The sequence below is a fragment of the Stigmatopora argus genome, chromosome 5 (assembly GCF_051989625.1).
Source record: "Stigmatopora argus isolate UIUO_Sarg chromosome 5, RoL_Sarg_1.0, whole genome shotgun sequence".
In the NCBI taxonomy this organism is placed as follows: Eukaryota; Metazoa; Chordata; class Actinopteri; order Syngnathiformes; family Syngnathidae; genus Stigmatopora; species Stigmatopora argus.
In genome coordinates, this window is record NC_135391.1 from 8,954,434 (window position 1) to 8,978,294 (window position 23,861).

The 23,861-nt window shown below is 40.3% G+C and overlaps 1 protein-coding gene across 3 annotated transcripts in view; it reads left to right on the plus strand.

The window, feature by feature from the left end:
• The first annotated feature begins 1,194 nt into the window (after positions 1–1,194).
• Positions 1,195–23,861, plus strand: part of wscd2 (WSC domain containing 2) — a 49,486-nt gene continuing 26,819 nt past the window's right edge. Inside the window, exons 1-2 of one of the 3 annotated variants that reach the window (XM_077601470.1) lie at positions 8,655–8,936; positions 9,079–9,489. The gene's annotated coding sequence lies outside the window, so the exon portion shown is untranslated. Of the gene's footprint in view, positions 1,290–8,654; positions 9,490–23,861 lie in introns of those variants that run through there. The other 2 variants (XM_077601471.1, XM_077601469.1) reach the window with 2 other exon arrangements.

The window sequence follows — 23,861 nt, forward strand, 5'->3', positions numbered from 1 at the left end:
GCGGAACACCACCGCGGGCCGGATCGGACACCCTAGTAGGGTGGCACTGGCCCTTAGGCCGTATGTTTGACACCACTGATTTTGAACATTAACGCAGAACACTGTGTGTGTGCGCTAATGGAGACGAGGGAATCTTATCAGTCCAATATTGGTCCGTCCGCACAGCTTCTCAGAAGGTCACTGTGAAAATAAGTCAGGGTCACCGGCTGTCACCGGATCTTGATGTACAACACCTTTTAACTCACAGTATTTCCATTTAGCCAGACGGTCCTTATCACCTCTGAAATAAGAATGATGCCGCAGTGAATAATAAGCTCAATAAATCAGCTCCTAATGTTATTTTTGAGACCCTATCTTTAAAAAAGACATGACAAATATTCACTACTTTTGGTGACCTGGCAAATGTCTCGCTACACGATAAAGATGAATGAGATGAATGAATACGATGATGATGAAATTGCAACTCTAAAGATAACTTTTACTCGACAGACTGTCTGTAAAGTCTGTGTTTTGAGTAAGTGTGACCCAAGCAGACCCGAGCATGATTGGAATAAGAAATCGACGAGAACTATTGCAATATTTTGCATGATTATTTCCTGCATAAAACAGGTTAAAATGAGTGTATGGCCCATATGTATGCTCTTTACCAATTTGTGGCAATCAGCTCTGCCAGTGAGCAGATTTGAAGTGGGAGTGATATGATGTCAGAATATCACCTTATTATGCAAGTACCTGCCCACTTCCTGCTTAATACATGCCCACTCACCTCAGAAGTGGTGGTGAGTTTCTAAATGGCTTTAACTTATTTTGACAGAAATCCCTTGGAATTTTGAAACTAGGATTAGACCGTATGTCAACCTTTTTTTTAATATCGTCTTTTGTAAACAGAAACCTGACAAATGGCCTGTGCAGAGACTTCAGCTGTTGGTTAGGTCTTTGAAAATAATTAACAAGGGTCCTGTTGCAAAACCCTGAAAATCTAATTCAAGTCTCTGAAATGGTCTGACTTTTATAAAGCCACATTTCCAAACCAACAGAAACAGCCTAAAACGTTTTTTTTTTAAACCATTCCGCAATAGTTGCAGACTTTTGTCCCAACTAATGAGGTTCCTTCTGAAACGAGCAGCATCTGAAAGCAATCAAACGATTGCACCGTTTAAAAAAAACGGATTGGTGAAAATGTATTCTCTTTATCATTTGGATCGAAAACCTTCACCCACTGCAGTCGTTGAGGACCGGTTTGAACACCCTTAGATCAAACTTTAACCCTGTTCTTGCTGAAACTGAATGTGAGTATCTCTACCTATTTACATGTATTAATTCACATGAATATGGCATCCATTTGTCCTTCAATCAAATTTTGGCCCTTGTGACAAAATGTTTCTACCCCTCTAATCAACTCTACCAACGGTAGAAACCAAACTGGTGCAATCTGCAAACGCAACTGTAAGACCGACCTATTAAAGCTTCTCCACAGGCTTATTGATTAACAATCAGTGTTGTTGCCACAAAGTGCAGTGATGCAACCATCCATGTAAACTACAGTTTCTTCAGGGGGAATAGAAGCCAAGGTTGTATTTTTTCCCCCTGCTGCTAAGATATTTGTTAAAGCCTGTGAGCATGTGAGCTGTTTCTTGCTTTTTATCCTTGATCTTAAATTGCTCATCACGATTCCATTTTGTTTGTCGTGAAGTAAATATGTGATGACTGGAGAGCATTTCATGTGTTTATGTTTTCAGGAGAGAAAAAATTAAACCCGCAGCAATGCATTTTCCATCACTGTCGAATAGGGGGGGGGGAAAGAAAAAGTAGGTAGCACTGGCAGTCAGATTCTATGGCGATAATTGCAAAGCGACATTTGAGTCAAAATACAGGTTCTATCAGTTTGTAGAAAATGAGTTGACATCACAATTAGAAAGGGTCTTGATTTCCCTGAGTTGCACAACAGAGAAAAAACAAACACTCCAGAGTAGGGGTATTTTCATCTGCCATTTCGCAATTGATTCCACCTTTTATAGGACCTTTACATACCCACCCAAATTGAATAATTCATCTTCATGAGAAAAATGAGAATGGTGATTTTTATTGGTCTGGTCTCACATGCATACTGTGATTGCGCTACTAAGGACGGGGACTGAGGAGCGGGCAGTTTGAAAGAATGAATCAATACAGAGGTCAATGAACATGACACATGATTATCAACTGTTTGACATTAGAAAGTAACTTGTTAGCAATATCTCAGGAGTAAATGAGAAAGTGAGTTTCAAATTAATTTTGACAGTGGCTTTTGAAAACAGGCCAGTTGTATTGATGTAAATCTACATAGTGCTGATCTGCATGGGAATAGAGTAAGAATAGCACTCCAAAGTGACGATTACGAATGCACACGTGTTGATCTCTGTTGGCACATGACACTAGCAGCAGCCTGTAAAATGAAAGTGAGCTTTATTTGACCATATTTTAATGCAACTAAATACAAAAGATATCCAGTATACCTTCCCAATTGAGTCTATATTAACAAATATACTGATGCTCAGTCTTTTGCAATGTATTCTATAATTAGAACTGATGTTTCTAATATTTTGGTTATTAGCTAATTTAATAGGAATTGCAGTTAAATTGTACTGTAATACACATCTTGTTAAATAGACGCATCTTTGCTTCAGGGCAATCCTTGATGGGTATTTTCATTTTTACTTGGAAAAGATGTTTTTAATAGTTCTCTTGGTGACTCCCATTATATTGTATGTACTCATGTGGATGTGGGAAATGTTTTATGATGGATTGTCTGGACCGGATATTTATTTAGCTGAGATGGCTCTTCAATTTAAGGTTTTAATAATGAAATGGTAGGGAAAAAATACATGACATAGTTACCCATGTGTTGTAGAGTGTAATCCTTGTGCTGCTGATAATCTACACTCCAACCACCATTTACAAAAGATATTTATGTGGTTAGGTTTTTCTGTTTTTCTGCCTCTTTGCTTTAAATTGGTCACATTACAGTTCTGATGTTTCTTCAGTGGTACGCTGTTGGCAAGGTTTTTCTAGTAGCACTTTATTGATTTCAATTGACAATTAATGCTTTCTTACTACTTCAAACCATGTATTCAACAGAGACACAAAAGCTCCCTGTCACAAGTGTTTTTAAAAAACATAAAATAAAAGCTGGTGGCTGATTGATTTCATGCGCGTTACCTTCAAGAGACCTTAAACCAAACAACAGTCTGCGGCAATATAAAAGCCTGACATCCCTGCAATGTCTTTGTAATGTTTACCCTTCAACCGCATCCATTAAGTTGGCATATTGTGTAAAATTGTAAAAAGATTACAACAATTTGCCTCCAAACAAAAAAACTGAATAGACTACAAGAATAAAATAATTTATGTTAAATCTAATCTACTACTTTTCCCCAAAAAAATTTACTCAAATTGAACTTTAATGCCAGCACTGCTTTTCAAAAAAAAAAAAAAACTGTGACATCTAAGTTTCTTTTTTTTAAAAATAAATCATTGGGATGTAGTACAGAAAAGCTCTTAAAGTGCTGAATTTGATTTAGCTTGTTGCCATTGTTGCTTCTGACCAACTGAACTTTTCGGCCAAGTTCCTCATGCCAATTCATAAGATTGACTTGTTTTCCAATGAGAATGTTCACCCATGGAATGTTCCAGATAACAAAGAAAGTGTTTTGTGCATTTCTTATCATTTCCCAACCTTTTATTGACCCTTTTGGGAACTCCTACCAGACACCCATTCCAAAAAGACGGACAAAAACAATATAATCTTTAGTATCCTGCTTTTGATTTGAAAGAATGCGAGGCAACCTATTTTCTCAGGAGAAATTGTGCTGCAAAGCATCTCCCCAGATATTGTCCTCGCTGGATTTCTCAGGAGGTTTTTTTTTTCAGCACAGGCGCAAAATAAATCCCTTGGGTGGAACAACCTTCAAGAATACAAACAGATGATCTATGGCATCGTGCATACTATTTCCACTGATAGAATGGCTTAATGTATACGCTTAGCAGCATGAATGTTTTACACCAGGTTAGTCCATTTTTTTTCTCTGAATGCCGCTTTCATAAAAACCAAAGGGCTAACTTGAAATCCTTCAACTTTTACTTGATAAATAGATCATGGGAATCAGGTAAAAATGATTTAAAATTGTATTTAAGTAGCATTTACTCATTGGCTTGTCTGTCTTTTTGTGCCCTGATATTGTCCCCAACCTGGTATAGTTGGCTGGGATGAGCTCCAGCACCCCCCGTAAGGAAAAGGAATGAATGAACTCATTGGCTTCCATCGATGGCGTTAGACGTCCAATCCAATTTGTCTGGGGTGGTTCGTTTGACGGCCATCGCCATCAATGATAGTTAGACATAATGAATCAATAGCAGTTTAAATGGATTTAATGGAAGTGAATGAGTTAAGTCAGGGTTTTGTTTTAGTAAATGACAACAAGAGAAGAGTACCATGAAACGTGTAGCAGGGCTAATTGTTAGAGATTGTGCACAAAACACAGATATCGACGTGAAACAGACCCATCACAGGGCTGATTTCACTGGTGGTCACATTCTCAAAGTCACACGCCACCTCCCACCCGTTTCATGCCTCCGCCAACGTGTTCCTCTGAGAGATGAGATTTTGCACAATGAGTCCATTATCATCTATTTACTTGTCTTTGTAGCTGAGTGGTGAATAAACCAGCAGCGATCTCTCAAAGGCCAACACATAATCAAGCTAACTTGTCATGGCGACACACGAGAGGGCGGCAAACGTGGGTCGGCCCACAATTGCATCCCCTGTCTGATTGAACCCCCACTTTTGCCCTCTCGAAATACACACGTTTGTCTTGGAGCCGGGCGGAACAAGCGAGGGGATGCTTTGCATTTATTTGCAAATGCTGGGATGCGAGGCTTTCCCGTGTGCTGTCTGTACAAATAAAGCAACAAATCCTTTTGCCCCCCATAAACATATACATTTTAGGATGCTGTTGTTTGGCTGCGATCCCGTCCTGTCTGCTTTATTCAGTGTGAGTAATATCGCCACTTGCGCACTGGCGATTTTTAAAGTGCCTCTCTAAGTTGGAGACCATCTCTGAGTCACCATGCAGGGAAGAGTAATTGTAGATGACAGCACTACGAGCGACAGCGCAGACAACAACCAAACCATGAATTAATGCTGCCGGAATATGCACAGTCATCTCTGTTGTGTCAGCACCAGATCCCTTAAGGACAGGCCAACATTTAATAGCCTACTCAATCTGCTGATGATCCATGAGACATCTACTAACCTCACGGGTAGGGCGACATTTTTTCATTAACTCCCCTTTGCGTAAAATTGATCGACGAGTATCCTCTTGGAGATCCTCGCGTGCATATCTTGCGCGTCCTGCCTGTGCTTGCATGCGAAGCACCTCTGCGTGTAAATGCTCTTTAAAGATCTGCCCAATATGGTTGCTCGAGGACATTGATTTAATTGCAGCAACTGTCAGGGATGAGAGTGACGGGCCTGATTGAAGAGACGCAGTTTACTCACAAGGAGATTTGTGCTCGCACAGAATGGATGATCACCCCAATCTGACTGTAGAAATCCCTCGCGCAGCAGCAATCGCACAGCAGCCGAACATCTGGAGGTGGGTTTGAGTAGGGTGAAACAGCTGCGGATGTCAGGATTAAAATCGAAATTCACAGCAGGCAAAAAGAAAACTCATCTTAATGTCATTATTTGCACTAAAGTGTCAGGATTCGTACAGGCATTTTTCAAACCCTGCTCGTTTGTTACTTCTATTTCGAGGCTCCACACCAACTATGTTACACTTGGCCGCCATCTGGCCAAGCAAACACGCTTGTTTGTCACTTGGCCTCCACTGAATCTAACTCCAATTCACTAGAATGCGCAAACACACGCACAGAAAAATTGTCTTGACTGAAAAAAAAAACGCTTGTTATGGAGAAGAATGAAATACTAATTTCCATTGTAATACAGTTCCGCTAAGCACCAGAGCAAACATAATCAAACCACAAAAAAGGACTTTGAATCAGTTGCATTGGATCTCATTAGATTGTGCAAATATACTAAAAGAATAATTACCGAGATAAAATATGTTGTGTAAATATATTATCATGTATATAAAGACACTCAAATCTCTCTCTGTCTCTTTTTTTTAACATTTCAGCATTCTAAAGAAAAACTGGTGCTCAATGCCACTGGTTCTGATGTTATCGCTTCTATTGCTATGTTCCATTTTTACAGTAACACAGTCATCATCTCCCAAAAGACATTCACATGTGCGCTGCTGCCAGGGGAGCTTTTTCTTATCACGCTATAATTTCCTTTTCAAATCGGTGAACTCTTAATGTAGGAAAATGCTCTTTAAACTGGAACTGATTACTCTCGAGCACATATGTACAAAACCCACTTGAGCTCAATTTCTGCTGAATTTCTAGGCTTGGAAACCTTTTCTAAAATTGTCTGTTAAAACAATACTTGGAGTCGAATCAAAATGGGAAATTGGTAACCACATGGGCTGATATTTGCGTCATCCCATATTAACCAAAGCCTGCAAGCAAGATACCTCATCCTGATTTGACGTACAAATTCAATCTTGACAACCTCCAAGGCATCGTCCAATCAGCAGCCGTATATTTTTTTTAAGGTTCCTCTCAATTGTGACACCTTTTGTACTAAGCCCAGCGCTACTTTACTAGGATTTTTCTCTTTTAAAGTTTCATTATGCTTATTTTATCCAAAAGCTTCTCTCTAACCTTCAACGTGAAAGTGTGCACCATATTTTGTAAATAATAGATAAGCTGGTATGTGACCTCAAAAGCTGTGTGAAAATAAAAAAGAAGGCACATGTATACCAGCAGACTACAAGTGTGATAAATAGACTTGAATTTATTGTCAGATTAAGCGCATTATTCTGAAATAGAAGTAACAAGCATTACTTAGCATATACTTTCCAAGCTGTCATCACTCTGATCTTGTTTGCAACTTTCTGGTTTATGTGCAGGATGATGTAATACTTTGAAACACACAAAGTTTTCTGACTGCATGGTGTCACCAAAATGTGTGGCGACAGGCTAAAAATGTGGCAATAAATAGTCGGAAACAGCTCAAAAAAACAATTAAAACTTTGCTTCCGTCTCCAACTTTGGGAAGTTTTTTTTTCTAAGGTGACCAAAACAAAATTGACTTTGTCTACATATACCTACACTTTAAATTTGATTGTTTCCCCTTTTATAAAGATGGACATTTTAATAGGCTTGATTTTGTCCTGCTCATAATAGCCTCAATGTCAGTCACAATTTTAGAAACCATCAATACCATTCAAAAATGCAACAGCATGGCATACAACTGTGCCACATAATTAATCTTTAGAAAATTTGATACCCGTCCATCCGTGAAAACACGCAAATTCCAAACAGGAAGCAGTTCTATTACTGGCATGAGTGACATTGAATATTTTGTGTGCGATACACGAATTGAATCATTAAGTGCAGTTCTTTGTTTTGCTCAACTCATAAATCATAGCTAGTCACCTCATACTTTTTACTGAAGGCTGTCAAACACATTTTTATAGTTTTGTTTTTTCACACTGATCTGATCTGACAGCGTAATTGTGTCAAGTTATCATGTTCTTCTATCGATGGAACAAATTAATAGGCTATTAATTTTTCAATGCAAAAGTCAAGAAAAATTGTTTTGAAGTGCTGATGAATTCAGGTTATTATTATACAAGGACAGTTAGTCAAAAGTTATCATTTAAGACCTTTAAGATGCTATAAGGCAAGTGTCAAAAATTAAAACCAATATTCTATTTTTAGTTAATTTAAATAAATATGTAACTTTATATATCACTAATGAATGAATACAATGTTAACAAAAGCTACATTAATTAAATTACAATGAATAAAAAGAGAAATACAATATGGTGAGGGTCTCATGTAACAATCAATGTCTTTTTTCTTATCAAACTCATTGCATGCCATTGACGGCAATAGACGTCCAATTTTGATTGATAACATTTGAGAATGTATTCTATAGTAGACTGCATTGTTGGATTTGTAGTCTTATGAACTGAATTGTTGACGGCCCGGCGCCAAGTGGTTAGTGTGTCAGCCTCACAGTTCTGGGGTCGAGGGTTCAATCCCAGTCCCGGTCCTCACTGTGTGGAGTTTGCATGTTCTACCTGGGCTTGTATGGGTATTCTCCAGGTACTCTGGTTTCCTTCCACATCCCAAAAACATGCAGGGTCGAGCACTCTAAATTGCTCCTAGGTATGAGTGTGGGCGTGAATGCTTGTCCATCTTCTTGTGCCCTGCGATTGGCTGGCAACCAATTCAGGGTGTCCCCTGCCTTGAGCCCATAGTGAGTTGGGATAGGCTTCAGCACCCCCCGGGACCCTTATGCGGATACGCGGTTGAGAAAATGAATGAATTGGAATGCCTTTATTGCAGGGGTTGGCAAACCGGTCCACGACGGTCGCTGTGGGTGCAGGTTTTTGTTCCAACCGATAGAGCACAAACATTTTGACCAATGAAATTTCTGCAGAAAACAAGAAGCACCTGACTGCAATCCACTGATTGCACATGCGGGACACCTGATTGGTGAAAAGGTGTCCTCTTTATTGGTTGGAATGAAAATCAGAACCTAATTTATGGAATAGTTTGCTCACTGTTCAATAAGATTTAAAGCTTCACCATAAAGTGCACACACAAGTAAAAAAAGATTCTTATTAAATAGAGTTGTATGGAGGACTCCAAATGGAATAGAGTTCATGGAGGAGCACTTTTGTGTCTTTTGCACATGCTCCCTTTCCCAAAAATTCAAAGAAAGACAGGGAATGGAGTGAAATCAGCAAGAAGTGTGTGTTCCACTCGAGACGCCGTCGTCGCCACGCGTGTCCCACAAAACCAGGGAGACGGAAAAAAGAGTCAGTCCACACACACTGCGCCCCGGCCCGGCCCGGCACCGGCTTTCTGCCGTTCTGCCGTGTCTCTTTAAGTGCACCAGGCAGTGCTGTCGGTCCGCAGTTGGAGCGATCCGTGCCGCGCTCACGCTGCCTCTTCCAGCAGCGTTCGAGCGCCGTCCTTCAGCTCCGGACTGCTAAGAAAGCTCATCCCCCGCTTGACGGACCGCACGCTGCACGCCGCCGCGGCCGGAGCAGATGCCAGGACTCGGACAAGTCGAGGAGGAGGGTGGCTGGGTGGCCTTTGCCAGGAGGAGCGGACGGGTGAGCCTGCGGGGTCCCCGTTAGTTAGTGTCGCCCTCTCGGGGGTGCTGGAAGCAAGCGTGTCGCGGCACATCTGCGGCGTTGTAGATTATTGAAGAGCACTCAGACGGACGCACCGGAGAAACTCCGCACAGGCGTTGCGGGCTGCCTTCGCCTGCTTCTCCGAGAACATGTTGACTTCAAGCCCCAGTTGGCGTGGAGATAAAACATTTTGTCACAACAAATCGTCTTCCCAAGACCTTTCCCGGCGGAGGTAAGAGCTTTTCTAATCTGTTTTTCTTTTCTTTTTTGAAGCCAGATCTTAGTGGACAGGACCCGAGTGAGCACTTTTAGAGAGGTTACGGGAGTGTTCCAATGTTTCAGACTTGCTGCTGTTAAACAGACCAGAAAAATAAATAACCCAGGCGCATTTTATTCTATTTCTCCCCTTCTGTGCTGAAACTTGTGAAACTAGGAATCCGTTTAATCTGTATGATTTCCAGAAAAAGAAATTACCTGATCTGCTTTTTTAAATGTATATATACCTCCCTGTTTTATTTTATCTGATAGTTTGGATCATTTTATTTATTTATTTGTGTATGTCCCACTGAAAGAACTGGGTGACAGATGTTTGTCTTGTCCTGCAATACGACTGATGGGATAAAACATTTATTCCCAACCAGTTTGTTAGATTACTATGCAAGGGTGCCATTATGATAATTATTACATCTATATCATCTGTCAATCCATAAGATCTGTAGAACAATGCGCCTCCAATAATTGGCAGAAGGTAGAATAAACCTGAACATCCACCTGTTGCCAGTCATACAGCAGAATAAGATGACTTCTTTGTTGTGTATCAGAATAGTCTTGAATTAAACCGGCCCTGATTCCACACGATTTCCCTTTTGTGAATGGAGAAAGGATTGCAGTTATTATTTCCGTGGTCATTCCTTTTGTGGGATTTCTGTCTGGTGGTGTGCTGTGCAATTTCTCAAATGTAAAATGGGTACCTCGGCTCAATAAGAGTTGGAGGAAAAAAATGGATTGAGATGCACACAGGAACTCGGGCTACACTCATTTACAGCCAAGTGTGAAGGAGCTGGACTTTCATTTGAGTCTCCCTGCTAATTTTTAACCAGTGCCAATTATGATGCAGAACACATCCCCCCGAAAAAACCCACAGCCCTGTCACTTATTCATTTATGTAGGTTTAAAAGATTAGTAAACCCATTAAATATTGGTGTCGCTTGTGTGTGTGTACACGGTCAGATCAGAGATATTCAAATGAGACCCTTAGTAAGAACCTATTTAAAGATGATGACTGTCTTGATAAGTGACATAAATTTCATAATGTTTCTGTAAAAATTTTCACAACATCGCATTCCTTAAATTCTGCTCTTGGCATCTCATTGATGATGTGAAAAACTATCAGAAATTTATCACGCATTGGAATTCGTCATCGCCACTGTAAAGTGCAACCACAGTTAGAATAGAATAGAATGTACTACATCTCTGACGACGGAATAGTTCATCTGTTCTAGGCTCGCTTGAGATAAAATCTCCCCCTCAAAAATGATGGCTCGTTATTGGAGAGATTCAGTCTGTTTGCTGGCTACTACAGCCTTGCCCTTAAGCAAGACGCCCATCTATTCCACCCACAGCGGATGGAATACCGCTTTTTTTTACTCTGAATCTCTCTCTACGTGTGTATTTGTCTGTGATCTTTCAACGTTGTTCGCAACACAAAAGATACTGCGGCGTGTGAATTGAATAGAAATGGAACATATAATATAGAATACATATAATAGTGCATATTCCATCCATTGAACCATTGAAAATAACCTAATGCCCAAAGTTGGTTATATTTCATGCTTAATTGACGAAGTTATTTTCCAATTATCACCATCTTTTCCAAATGTTGACATGACTTCAAAATCACCTTGGTTTTTAGCAACACCCTTTCATTAAACTCACGAACAAGATTCCACACAGTCTTGTTAATGATTTTAATGAGTGAACGTCTGCATGCTCAGCAGTGTGCCCCCATCCAACCACCCCGACCCTCCCCCTCCATTGTTTCAAATGGCCTCGGTACACTGTAGATCACCGTATCGAACTATGCACTCAGCGCTTTGCGCAAAATGCAAGAAACAAGAGGTTTACGGTGACTTGAAGAATAATTGCGCCGGTCACCGCTCTGTTGAAATCAGTAGATGAATGCCAACTAATTGGTCACACGGCTGCCCTCTTAGCATCGGGGATGGCAGTAAATAAGAAACGTAGTGCACGACAGAGCCCGAGTTACACCGGCGGCGACACAGCACTCAGTTCATCACTTCAGCGTCCGTCCAGCCCGAGTCGAATTGATCAATAGCAGGAGTGTCACTGTTTAACAGAAATTATAGCTCCCCTCCCTATTGCTCAGTGCGGTAACACCCGCTAATGGAATTTCGAATCCCATTACAGCATTATTAAAGGTGGACAAATGTGCGAGCGCTCATTAGAAGAAAATAAAAATCATGTGATTTGCATTGCTGGCAGTGTCAGTGTCCCCCCGCTGACTGTGTCCAGCCCGAGGCTGAGGTGAACAAGCGTCAGAGAAATATGCCAAGTCAATGCAATTCATATTTGTGCGCTGAAGAATAAGAGCCTGCTGTTGCCTCTGCCGCTGTGAATAATCGCGGTCAAAGTCGCAGCCTTTCACGCCACCAGGAGCGCCCCCTCTTCGCCATCGGGGCAAAGAAGAGCTTCAGCCTCAACAATTATACGCCACATTTGGTGGTCAATTCGAGGGGAGTTGAAGTTCGGCTCCCGCCGCAAAGGAGACTCGCTCCTCGCAAGGACTGAAGTCTTGTGTGGTGATGGGGCGGCTGGCAGCAGAGTGTGAAGGCTTTGAATTCCTCCAGAGCTTATCTTTTCATCCTCCCGGCGACCTCTCGGGGACGTGCTGTGGATCATATCCAATGGCCGTGGGCTTTGAAGATGGCCGCGGGGGCTGACAAGAATTAGACTTTGCTGTCTCGTCCTTGCCATTACTGAGACACGACAAAGGTGTCATTCGAGTCGCACCTGTGTACACTCGTTCCTGATATCGGAATTCGCCATCAAGAAAAGAATGTCGAGATCCTCATTAGAGGCAGGACTGAAATAGCTTGGCATTAAATGCTCTACTTTAACAGCTCGTGACGCATGGAACCTCTCAGACTCTTGATAATGTCAAATGTGCAAAAAGCAGAATATCGCATTAGTCGGCCAAATTAGGCATTCTTACATGCTGTTACTTGTTTTCCTCAAAAACACACTGGAGCTTTTTGGAAAGAGGATAATCTTTCAAACACAGTTATCTCTGTACCGATCCAAGGAGAGGGTCAACCTTGCTGCATGCACATCTCAGACAGATTTTCAGCTTATGGAAGGATTATTCTCAACACCAGACATTATTTTCTCTTGGCAAAACACTTCCTTATAATCACTACCTTCAGATGTACTAGGAGAATACCAGTGTCTTTTGGTCAGATAATAACCCTTGGTATGTACTTTATGAATCTTTATTGGCCGCTACTGTGCTACTTTAACTGAGTCAATTTGCTTCTTTAACAAGGTAAGGTAACATTTAATTCACTGTCTTCAGTTCATTGGCATCCGGCAGGAGACTATAGGTACAGTTTCGCAAACGTTATGTTTTGAAGCAGAGCACGGTGTGATGTTACTTGGAACTTTTTATGTGTCGGATGATGCAAGACTTGCCCTCGCCATTCTTTATCCACCCCCACTAATATCCAGAGTACAGCCTAAGCACTGAGAAAAGCCTTCTGGAGGTTTCCACAGGTTCTAAAATATGCCATATACATCCTATATCCTATCATCGTCACTTTTTTTTCCCACGACCCGCACCTCCTACCTCTATTCGTCATCTTCCCAGCCAAGAGGATCTTTTCTCAGCTCGCACCAGCCGGCCTACTCCCCTGGTTCTATTTTTTTCCCTTCTACTGTGTGTTGCCTCCGAACATCTGCAACCTCCAGCCTTGAGGCATCATGTGATTAGCATCAAGCCACTGAATGTTTTATTTGACTTGAAATAAGATTTTGGAGTCAGAAAGTCCCGGCGAATGCTTGACTCTCGACTAAAATACGCTTCTTGAAGTGGAAGTGTGAAGTAACAGAATCATTTATTTAAAAAAAAGGGGAAAAAAAGCAAAGCTTAGTTTCCTAGAGGAACAATTGTAGTCCACATACGTGCAAAGTGTCAAATATTAATGAGAAAACTTTGGCAGAAACCCAAGGCAAGAAGACCAAATGAATACCCTGAAAAATGAAATTATGGGTACTGTCAGCTCAATTTGTTGTGCAGTAAAATGACATCCAAGGATATGAAAAATAATGTTTAAAAAAATTAATAAAACTTTAATCTCACTCCACACTCCTGCAGCAAGTCCATCTGAGAAAAATGAAATTTAAAAAAACATTCTTGGAGTGAGCAGTTAGGTTTTAATAGGCTTAAAATTACATCCTTAGTAGTTAATGAGTTTTTAGCAATAAAACGTATTTAGGGCATGAACATCAATATACCAATGAACTTTAATGTTCCAATTGGGGATGAATTAGTAGGTAAGGATAGTGGTCAATATGGAATTGATCGTTGATTGTGACTTGAGGAAACGGTAAAAGGAAATACAATAGCTGATCGATGTGTTTGTTGTGCGAAGAGGTACCAAATGCGCTATGGGAAGTTGAACTACCACAACTTCGACCTTCACTATGACCGAACACCTTTTAGGCAGCAGTATTTTTGCTCAAAATGATATTCGAAGTGAAATAGGAGTTCAAATTAACTATAAAATCTATTTTCCCACTTCGTTCAAAATATAGTATGGAAAAAAATAAAAGAATCTTAACTCTAAGTATAGAGTATTAAAAGGACATTTTTAAATGAGAAACAGCAGTCAGTAAATGTGCATGTGAAATGGGCACGATATTTAAATGAAACTGCCCCTGTTTTTGCATCTTCTTGTCAACGAGGATTACTTGTGGAAATGTTATTGCTAATCTAATTAAAATGAACCTCATTCTTTATCTGCATTGTGTTTGTGTAAACAGGGCCTTAGTCAAATGGCTATCTCAATTTCTGATGGCCTGATGTAGACGTATGGATTTTTCTCTGGCTTCTCTTGCAATTATCAAGTATAATTTACTTCAAATCTTTGAAACAAATTATATTCCTTGCCGTAAATTGGCACTTGCCTATAAGCTGATTTACGTAAAGTGGGTTAGTATTGAATATGGAAAAAAAAAGCAATTTAAAATTTCATTTTTAATTTGAATTGCTACTTTTGATGAAGGGAGAAACTCGAAAGGAGCCAATTTCAAGTGCTGTGTGGGTTTTTACTATTTTGGATCCTCATGTAGATTGGGTTCATATTTAGTTAGCGATAATGGCTGAATGTCTAAATGGCTACCAAAGGTGAAGCTCTCAGGCGTAGAATTGCTTCCTACTGAGGGCACAGATGTTGTCTTATTCTGTCAGGTATGATATGAAGAGAGGATAATGTGCTGTGTGTGTGAGTTTGTGTAGGACTGAAACGGCATTTTGTTCATCTGCTAGTGCACTGTCTTTGCAAGACATCAAGGGCACAAATATTTCAACAACAGTGCAACGTAATTGCCTTTGGTCTATCAGGAGCCAAAAAGGGAATTCATTGACCTTGCATTTCACATTTTATTTCCACTTACCTTTTTGGATAAGAGTCTGGCCCATTTTAAGTCATTCATTTTAACTACAGTATATTGCATCACAATGAGAGATGTTTTTACCTCTATTGTCCTGAAACAGGCCAAATACTAAGAATACTCCTAAGTATGATGGATTGCAGTTATATAATATAGCAATCTACAAGTGCAGTAATGAGCACATTGTTAAATGAATACCCATTTGCAAATGTTGACCCATACTGCAGAGTAACAAATGTGATATGAAGCATTAACAAATGGAAAAACACACTTTATGAGTAGATTGCTCTAATGTCTAATCTGCTGAGATGATTATATATATATATATATATATATATAGCAGATAGCAGCTGGTTAAATTCGGACTGTGTTGTCATTGTTATCTTCGTGGAGAGAAAGCGCTTTGTACTGAAATGATTTAGTATTACAGGCGTGGGCCTATTGTTTTGTCGTTTGTGTATATAAAAGAAATCTAACATGCTCAAAAGGAAGACGCTATCTTAAGTTCCTCTAAAGGTCATTTTAAACCTCAGTCATCAACTCCGTCATGCTCCCATTCTCATTCAGGCAGCAGTCCAGTCGAGCTGAATTTGTCTGTGTTTGTATGAAAGCAAGGTGACAGGAAGAGGTGCGATAGTAATTGAGCAAATGGAAAAATGTGCCAAAGAAAAGCAGGCACCCCGTGCATGTAAAGTGACACAGACGCCGTGTTCAGCAGATGACCTTGAGACCATGCCAGTTGCTCAGATTAGCACATCAGACTGTAATTGCTCACCTCGAGAAGAGGACCCCTCGTCCTTTCTTCAATGGGATCCCCGCCTCACAAAAAAGGCCTTTGTCGGCGTGAAACAGCTGGGCTCTGCTTTGTGTACCTGCCGCTCCACCGAGGGAGCCACAAATTCCTTTAATAAAGATTTGGTTAAGCTGCTTCCCTGTCGGAATTTTGGGCTCCCAAACGTTGCCGGTTCAAGACTCGTTTGTTTTTGACTAATGGCTTTCCTGGAAGAACAGTCAAGATGCTAAACAATGTAACACTCCAAATTACACTTCTGAGTCAAAATGCCAAAGGCAAAGAGGGAGGGAGAAATTAAGATGCATAATTTATATACTATAATACATCACATTCAATGGCAGTCCCTAGACATCATGTAAACATGCCCCCTATGGGGCTTGAGCAGTAAAAAAGCTACTATTCGAACTGATTATTTACTCCATTCAATGACAACAGCGCTTTTCTCAACTTAGAAGCATTTACAGAAAAAAAGCGCTATGAGAAAAGTAATACGTAACCTGCTCCGAATGAGCCGCAGACTTGCTTTCATGATTACATTTGAATCCATTGAGAAAGGCTGGTGTTAAGCGTGATGAAAACAGGCAGATGAATTAAGGAAGAATGTTTTTTTTTCCCAGTCACATTAGAGGAAATGCACATCTCTGAATATTCATTCAACTGGATGACAGGACAGAAAGATGATATCCTAACTAAATTTGCGCAGAATTTTAAGTGCTTCCAGAGTAGTGGCTTGCAAACATTGTACAGCAAGTACCCTCTCATAGAATACTTGGCTCTCTATCCAGGAGCATCATTAAAACATGTTCGTGTAGTTGGCTAAAATGTTCAGGAAAAAAGGCAGGGGATTTTAGTTATAGTATTTTTATAAGCCACAGTTTCAGCATTAACATTGCACTTAGATGAAATGGTAATGTACTTACTTAAGGGTTCTGTAAATATGAATAAATTGTTGTTAACAACCCTGACACATTTGAATGAATAAAAAATGAGTATACATGGAATAAGGTTTTTTTTAAAGAAAGAAAAATGGTTTGCCCTTTCTGTACTAAGATTCTGTAGATGTGTCCATGCTGACTTTCAATCATACTTGCCAGAGTTGGTGCTTTTCCCGTTAGCATTTTTTTCCTCTGTCAACACAATCATGCTTGTTTGAACGATGTAAAAACAATTGTGTATTGGTCCTTGTTAAAATGGAAAAAACACTGACTCAGTGCTAGGGGAGGGCCAGAAAGCAGTGGACTCGTGACAACAACAATTTACGTTTTTAAACCCGCCTAAAACAAAAACTGGCAAAAATCAAACGAACCACTAATGATGGCCCTGTGTAACATTACAAGTAAATGAAAAATAAATATATTTTCTGGATCTGGCAGACCCACAGAGTAGATGTGAGAGCATCTATTTTAGGGAGGAGCCAAGTGGGGCTTCCTAAGCTTTGAGACCACCACTTGCCCAGGGTGGCGTCAGTTGATCTATAAAACCACATCCATACTTAAGTTAGACAGCACTGTGAATGAAAAGCCAAGTTTTGCTGTAAAGTGGTTGGCAGGCGATGTTGACAAGGCCTGTCTTAACAGTGCAGCAAAAGGAGCCCCAGTGTGACAAAGAATCAGACGGCGCAAATCACCCCTCGTCCCTCCCCCCATCCGACAGACCACCACTAACCACCCACCTCTGCGTCTGTCAGTGGCAGCTTCAGATCTCCCTTCAGTCTTCTCGGCCCTAATTGGGCTGTCACAAGCTGGAGAAATTTGTCAGGATGCTGTGAAATGGACAACTTGGCTAAATCAAGATGTGTATATCTGTGCCTTCGATGCCCCCCCACACACACACTGTCAAACAGGAAAAGGAGATTATCAGTTTTGTGCTTTTTAGCCCTGTATCTGGCATGGAACCACATTTGGGGTGCAAAATGGACTCCTATCTCTCAATATGAGAAGCGCATTGCAGTATTCCTCTTTTCAAATTACAATAGCAAACAAACTGATGAACGTAAAAAGGCTGTCATGAAATGTGATGTCATTTGCTCGTTAAGAGTTAAATCTTATTTGTTCCAGGATCCTGTTGATCTTTTAATTTGTTTGGTTTGAGACACATTATTATCAGTAGACTACAGGGACTATAATTAATATTTTTTTCTATTATAAAATTGGAGTTACTATGACGAACCTTTTAATCATTTATCCTTTTAGGAATCAGCAGCGAAAAAGTGTTGATTCCGCAGAGGACACTCCTAAATTCTTGCGGCGAGCAATTCTCGATTCAACGGATTAAAAGTAGTTTTTCCATGGGAATTTAAAAGCAAGCTAAAATGACCAGTGGTAAAGCGAATTGCTGCAATAATGATGTAAGAATTTTCTTATGAAATTATTTGCAATACCAAAACAATGGTATAAATTGGATAAAAGTTGCAATTGAAGGAAAGCTTTAAACAATGTGCAAACTATCCATTTGATATTTATATTGTAAACATACAGCAGGCCTAAATCATGCAACAGGAAAAATAATTCAAAAAGTACAGAACATAATCGACAAACAACTGAATACAAATTAAATATGTATTGGCATTTAAAAATCAGTGATTATTTGGGGACTAATAAATACGCAGCAACACACTAATGTACTTAAAGGGAAGAATAATAACATTAGTGGTTAAAATACTACAAATCATCAGTTAAATCAAGCAGCCATTATAAAAACAAGTCTATTCGAACAATGTTCGTCTGGAATAGAATAAAGTCAAGGGGAATACTCCGCTGTAATGCTGATATACTATTGTTTGCAAACCCCTCTCTTAGGCTTGATAGTCTTTTCACCCTTCTAATCCTCACAATGATCACTCATCCCTTTAGCCCTGGCAGGAGTGCTACTGAAATACAAGAGAACACTGTGGTCACTCCGTGGAGTCAGGCAGGAGTCAGTGGCCCCCTCTGAACAGTCATGGAAAAAAGCCAGTGAACATTGGACACAAATTGTTTGATAACTCTTAACCGAAGTGACTTGTGAGCAGGGCTGCCACAATCGATTATATGGATAGGCGACTAATTATTTTTGCTATTATTCTTTTCATCGGATTGAATATAAAACATGTTATTCTGCCAGGAAGCAGCTGCTCTTATATAACTGCCATTAGCTTCCAGATGGAAGTGTTTAAGGTATGCATACTCTATAAATAGCCGATTAGGAGAAAGGTATATTCAACTTTTATCAGTATTTCTCAAAATGCAAAGTGAATGAAGACGGAATGGCATTTTAGCCATATGTGGCCAAGTTCTTAACTTTTGCAATGGAAGAATCCAAGCTATTTATATCAGTCAAAGAGACAAATTGCAGTCTGGTGCTAATTTTAACACTGTAGCCGTTTGGAAGCGGAGCGTTAAGTTGAGGGTGGCGCGGCAGTTTTGCTTCTACATGACCACTGAGAACTTGAGCAGTGAAGTTTTGCAGGGATTTCATGCAGTTTTTCTCCAACTGAATGAATCTGAGGTTGATGCTATTCTTGTCTTTTTGTTAATTGTCTTTTCTGAAGAATGAGTTTCTCCAAATCTTTTTCTTCTTCTTCCTTTCCACTCAAAAATGTAGTTTCATGTCTGTTTCTGCTTTGATATATGGTGAAGGGTGCCGCTTGTACTATTGAGATATGTTTTTTGTTTCAACTTTGATGCAGATTAGTCCTGAAATCTTAATTGGGACATTCACATTTTTAGACACAACTGCCGTTCATCATTTTCTCTTTTTTCAGCTCTGGTCTTGAATTTATTATTCCCTTTTTAGTTCATGATCACTCGTCTTTTTGTTCAGGTTTGGATTCTTTCGCTACCTTGGCATTGTCAGGGAAAAAAACTGTTCTGACATTTTTTTGAATTATAATAATCATTATAAATCATAGTAATGGATGGCAGCGGCTCAATGTTTATATTGCTTGAGGAATTGAGAGTGACATGTTCACAACTCACATCGGCATAGACAACGGGTCTTGTTGGTGGAGAAGAGCTGATTTACTACCTGAACTAGGCATTCGTCCCCTGATGTGACATGACACCGAGAAGCATCATCTCGAGGATCAGAAAAGTCTTAAAAATGCAATTGAAAGAGGAAATAAAGACGCCATGATTTTGTCGGTCATCGGTGTCGAGTGTTTAAAAGGTATGACGCGATAGTCCACTGGGATTTCATGTCCAGAGATGCAACGGTAATCAAGGCAGTTAATATGCACTCAAAGTAAGGGCCTGTTAGCCTCCGTTTTCACATTTGCTCTGATCATTTCCTTTACTAGCAGCATCAAGCAGTCTGAGCGCCTAAAGTCTATCCCTTTATCAGCTACTTTGGTGGATCTGCTTGTAAGCACAGCACACGCATGAGCTCCTCCGCCGCCTTAACATTCTCCATCTGTCAGTTAAACTGCTCGGGCTGGTGCTGATGTTTGGAACAAGTGGTAAATGAAGCACACCTGGTCAGCCAAGAGCACATTGCCACATTGTCAGCTCCCATCGCCTCGGCTGTCTGGGTGAGCGAGCACATGTCTTCCCCAGGCTGCCGCCGGTATCGGCTCGGCTGGGCTCGAGCCGGGCGCTCATCACTTCGCTGACCCCCGACTCAACCTTTTTCCCTCCGTCTGCTACCGCTTCCACCGAGGCCAAAACGCGCACTGCTATTTGCCTTGTCTCGTGTGGCCTTAATGTAACGCTTCAGTAGGTGGGCGTTGAGCTTCTTTTGCTGATACATTAACACTGTGGCTCTATGCTGCCGTCGTCCTTTTCGCTCTTTGTTTTCTTTCCATGTCCATCGCCGACGTGAGAGTTATTTCTTGATTCATTTTAGCTCTGGATTTGAGTGTTTTATCTTGGATGCTGCCTGTGATTTCAGCAAGGCCGGCTGGCCTCAAAAAGCAGCCTGCCTCTCACCGATAACAAGCACACTCAAGAACACAGACTTCAGCCAAGGCTTAACAACCAGTCACCCACATGTACATTTTTTAACTGCTTCAACTCTGGAATTTTGTTTTAGTTCGCGATGAAAAACATCCAACATGTGGTTGTCTTCTGGCTCTTCACATGAGTTGTCACAAGTGCAACAAATTGCAGTTTGACAGGATGACATTTCAGAGCATGAGAAACTTCAAATTCGCAGTGTAGATGGAACTTGGTTTTAAATGAAACCATATAGTAACAGGGTTTAATATCAGCTATAATATAGACAATAGATAATCTCTAAAAATGGGGGTTATTTCAGTGGCATTCACGCTTCATTCTGGTCCAAATTCACTGTCTTATAAAACACCTGGCAGATACTACATGTCGATCATTTGATGACTCAGTGACAGTATCAATGATCAGTAGTGACAACAATCTTCAAGCATAATTGGATTTGATTACGATTTGGAGGGCCGCCTTGGCAAAGTCGAGGTCATCCAGGTCTAAGTAAATCCGCAAAGGTTGAGTCAAGGTAACTGGGCTATCAATTAAGTACTTGCTCTTGTTTGTTGCAACAGAAACATCCGGTCTATGACCTCTTCCAATTGTGGGACCAAAGGTGGAACATTACCAATTCAATTCAGGCATTGCAGTCTACAAGTCAATATTTGACCGATTCCAAATACGTAATGTCCATCTCACAATTCTGTTTGACAACAAGTTGAATTATACTGAATTTAAGAGTTTCAACTTGCAGACTACAAATAAAAATAGACTGTTATCCTTTGTTGATGCAACTTTGTGTACACCTTGTAGAATGGTTCCCTGGCTGGCAATAGAATTTTCCAAGCAGATTTTCCTTGCTTCTCTGCATTAAAAAAAAGAAACATGTCATATTATTGAGATTCGAACCGATTGCACGCTCAGGCAGGTTCTGGTTACGCAGGGCGAGACCCAAATCTTTGTTTGCCAACCTCGCGTCTTTTATAGGCCGTTATCTTGAAAGATCTACCCTTTATTGTCATCATTTTGGCAGAAGCATACCATTCTAGAACGTTGTCTTTGCAGGTCAAACTGACTCTGGTGAGTGTGCACAGGCCTACGCATACTTGATTAATTAGCTCTCATGCCACAATAAGACCTCATATTTCATCCCCAAATAGTGTAAACTAAATTCATGCACTTGTTACTTAAATTGTGATTGATTAATGTTCATTGCGTGTAGTTTATATAGGTTTAAAATGCCGCCATCTTGCTTTTATTTAATTGTGAGAATATACAACTGTCTTTTACCTTGGAAACATCTTCTTAAAAAAGAATGTTGTGTCTAAATTTTCAGGATACTTGGTGAAATATTATAATGATGAGCTATTTGAGGTCAGGGCTACAGTATGGCTGCTTACTGGCACTTTTTCATTGGAGTTTGTTTTCCCGCAGCGAGCTCGTGGTAGTGTAAAAATTGACGAGTCTTACTGGCTTGGAAAAAGGAGCACCTTCAAGTCTGAGGGCATGAATTGGCAGTAGCGAGCTGCTTTCTATTTTGAGAGCTTTTATCTTCTACCCCTTTATAAATATATATAAAATATACATATTTGGAAAAATTCAGCCTTCGCTCAGTCTTCCAAGAAAATTGCACTGAGAAAATCATGTATGGATGTTTTGCTTGAACAACTCAAGTTTTCATTCTATTGTGATCATCTTTTAACAGCTTGTCTATCTCGCAAACACACTCACGTGTTCTCTTTTTGGTGTTTGCTTTCGAGATGTTGTTCCATGTTGCATCAGAGCAACGGTGAGCTGCCACTCTGTGTTCTCGTCATATTTTATTCATCATAGCCGGGGCTGCGGCACCGAGACTTGCTCCTTCCTGCCAGCTCAAAGTAGGCAGCTGTCAGAGAGCCCAAATCCCCCGATGCTCTGCCCATTTTACCTCGACATCATACAAAGGCACATTTCATCGCATGTAACTGAGCGCTTTCCATCATTGCAGAAGTGACCCTTTCTCAATTTCCTTTGGCTCTTTAGCTTTATGTGGTAACACCTCCAGGTCACATTCTACATTCATGGTTCAAAATAGTATTTAAATGTAGGGGAATGTCTGAAAATATTACCATAAAGGGGCGGGGGGGAATAGCGAGAGTTTTGGTGAGCTCTCAATATATTGATTCTGGATGCAGTAGCATTTTTTTTGGGCTACCCGTCTTACTAATTGCTCCTTTAAGAATAACAGATGAAAACAGCTAGCCTCAACCACTGAGAAAAAGGTGACGTAAATACATATTTGCAACTCTGTTACCTTTGCCAAATATTGTCAAACCAAATGAATCATGCCACAAAAACATTGAACATTGATTGTAACCTGAATTAATCAAGCATTTGATATATTGCCTACTATTGATGAATAGTACGTAACAGTAAATGACGAGGACCTTTTTTTTCCCAAAGAATTTTGACGTCCTCCAACTCTGGAATGACCTAAAGAACATTTCCAGTCCCACGCAAAAGCGCTGCCCATTTAGTCATTTCTTATTGCGATGATGGGTACTGATGTGAATGACGGCAACAACTTTGGAACAACAAGTACATCATCAGATGACTAAAAATAGGATGAACATGCAACTGGGGCTTCTAATGATAATCATTTTTAATTGGAGAAGATAAGTTGACAACTGGCCTGTGGTGCTGCTCGACCTTCACAAGCAGATTTGCGTGAGGCTGATGAAGCCACACGCTTCAGTACGCATTTTGTGCCCAATGTGAGCTGCGGTGTGTATATACACGTGCACGCGCACAGACGTTCCTCAGACAAACGCATCCAGACTTTTGCAACGTTCTATGTGCCATCGCGCACAGCGAGCCTCCCTCCCAACACTGAGTTGTGCACAGAGCTGAGTGACAGACAAGCTGGCAGCTCTCATGTTCCGTTGTCTTTCTGCTTATTAAAACCCAATCATATCAGTGTGTTTGGTACGCAGATGGTATTTGAGGCTTAGTACTGCTAAACCTTTCCTTCTGTTCCATGTTTTTTTTAGTTTTGGTTGTAGTTTTAATGCAGATATCAATCTGCAGTATGTTTTTATTTATAAGGGGAAAAAAACTCTTCCTTCCTGATCTGAGCCGCTTTAAACCACAATAATAATAATATGCCACCATTTCTTATGTTTTTATTTATTTGATTTGATAATGTCTTAAAAGACAAAAAAAATATTA